Here is a 2,500-nt window from a genome sequence, read left to right as displayed (position 1 = left end):
AGGAATCAGCATGTTAAAGAAATGTCTGTGTCTTTCTGGAGCAGAAGTTTATGTTTCATCAAAACAGTTATTCTTAATGAACAATTGTCGGAGACGTAGTGAGTCATCTTACCTTTAGAAGATCTCTGCCAGTGACGTCACGGAGTTTAAAGCGCCACGGAAAAGGGAAATTCAAGTAAAAAACATTCTTATTCTTGTTCTCCTACTTGTTCTCGTTCTCATTATTTATTATTATTTCAATCAAATCGAATAACGTCAGTTAAATTATTTATGTGCTTTAATTTCAAATGCCAACAACTTTAAAAAAGAAAAATTAATTCATCCAAACATTAGTCTTTTGTTATCGTGCATTTTTGAAATAACTCATCCAGTAACATTTGAGATCAACATTTAATATGAAATTCAGACATAGGAAGGATGTTTTATTTATTTTTATTTTATTTTTTCTTCCATGTTTTCTTTCCTCGTCAGTTTGTTTCCTAGAGAATCTCAGGAGAAACTAAAATGATCAAAACAACTAAAGCACAGATACACAATCCATGGATCATTTGGACATAAAAACACCATCTTGACATAGAACTAGTTGATGAAGTTTATTCGTGTTATTTGAAACATGTTGATGGTTCCTTTATGATGGAAATACAAAGAATTCTCTCGTCATTATTTTTTTGTTGACTGTCGTCATTTGGGCACATGGAGGAAGAGGAGGAGGAAGAAGGTGTTTTGGAGCTGCAGGAGGACGCAGACGTGACGCTGCGTCACAACCCACCCTCCTCCTCCTCCTCCTCCTCCTCTTCCTCCAGCATCAGAGGAGCGGCCGCCGGAGCAACAGGAAAAGGGCCTCTTCCCCTTCCTCCTCCTCCTCCTCCTCCTCTGTCAGTCGAGGCTTTAAGAGCGGGCTACCTCCGCCCCTCCTCCTCTTCCTCCTCCTCCTCCTCCACCCTCCATCCTTCCTCCAGCTCCTCCTGGATGCGCTCGGCTCAGTTCGGCTCAGTTCGGCTCCGCTCGGAGGATTTCTCGTAACGTTTCGGAGGTAAGAGCGAATTTTCTCTCATTTCCAACGTCAGAACGCCTGAAAACCAACCGAGGGTGTTTTTGTTTTCATCTGGGAGCTGCAGACGCACTTGCCTCCTCCTCCTCCTCTTCCTCCTCCTCCTCCTCCTCCATCCTGTAGGCCACATGACCCGCAGCCTCCGGCCGCACCTCCGTCCTTGTGCTCGGTCAGGCCGCCGAGGAGGAGCCGCTGTTTGTCTGCAGCAGTTGGAGGCTTAATCCCGCACTGGAATAATGTAACGTAATCCTGCCATGTAACGTAATCCCAGCCTGCAGGAGCAGAGGTGGAGCTGCTGATGTGAAGGATTGTTCTACATCTGCAGACCCTCTAAAACCTCGGAGGATCAGATTACTTAACTAACAGATTACTTAACTAACAGATTACTATTCTCAGGCTCCGTTTAACCCGTCCAGGTCCAAACGCTTCAGTTTGACCTTTTCGCTTCGGAAAGTTTCACGTTTACATGGTAACATTTTGAAAACTGCTGCTGGCTGCTGTTGTTTGTTTTTGCATTTAGCAGCTGTTGTTATTATCATCATTATCTTTATTATTATTATGATTATTATTATTACTACATAAACTTTATTTTAGCCCCAAGCGGTGACAGAAATTCTTCTTTAACAAGCCCAAACCATAATAAAAAAATTATTAATGAAAATACAAGTAACAGTAGCCCCTAATAATTATATATATATATATATATAGTTTATTTTTAATTGGACAGTTTATTATTACTGATAATTCAGGCCGATCGATTCTCTTAAATCTGTATCCATGTTTCATATTTCTCACAGTTAATGAGTTAAAAGTTCCACGTCACTATCAACTGCATATATTTGATCTTTTATTGAAACTTTTCTCATCCAACATATTTCAACTTGCAGGATCATCGTCTCATATCAGGAACAATGTGCTCGTCTACGCATCCTGGAATTTTCCAGAAAGTTCCGTTTTCTGTAGAAAAGCATACAAAACATTCACGAATATTTTTATTTATCAGCTAATATGTTTTTAATCGTTAAAATGTCTGAAGATAGTAATCAAAATATTTCAAAAATTATTTAGCAAAGAAAGATTCAAATACACATTTTTTTAAGCGTCTAATTTTTACTCAATTTCTACAAATATTTTCTGTATAAATGTTGTAATTTGTTTGTTGTTACTCTGAGTTTCAGGCCGTGTTTCCATGACAACGATTTCAAGTGAAAAACTAGAACTTTGGTAGGTTTAGGGGTTTCAGTGTACACGGTAACGCAGCTCTGAGACTGAGAACGGAACTTTTACAGACGCGCCGACTCCAATGTTCCGCTACCGGCAAAATGTTTCAGGAGGTTGTCGTGGAAACGCAACAACAGGGGGCCTCTGTGATTTATTTTATTTTATCATCGTGTTTAAATCATTTTAACTTAAATTAAACTGTTTTTATGTCACTTTGGCCGAAATCTT

At 39.5% G+C, this 2,500-nt stretch overlaps 1 protein-coding gene across 1 annotated transcript in view; it reads left to right on the top strand.

Annotated features, from left to right (window-relative positions):
- Positions 1-800: 800 nt before the first annotated feature.
- Positions 801-2,500, top strand: part of dmtn (dematin actin binding protein) — a gene marked incomplete at its 3' end in the record, with an annotated part of 17,896 nt that continues 16,196 nt past the window's right edge. The window contains exon 1 of the mRNA XM_080477492.1: positions 801-1,033. The remainder of the gene's footprint in view (positions 1,034-2,500) is intronic.

This window comes from Lipophrys pholis, assembly GCF_963383615.2.
Source record: "Lipophrys pholis genome assembly, chromosome: 12".
In the NCBI taxonomy this organism is placed as follows: Eukaryota; Metazoa; Chordata; class Actinopteri; order Blenniiformes; family Blenniidae; genus Lipophrys; species Lipophrys pholis.
The sequence above is the reverse complement of the archived record's forward strand: the minus strand, read 5'-3'. Positions and strand labels throughout refer to the sequence as shown.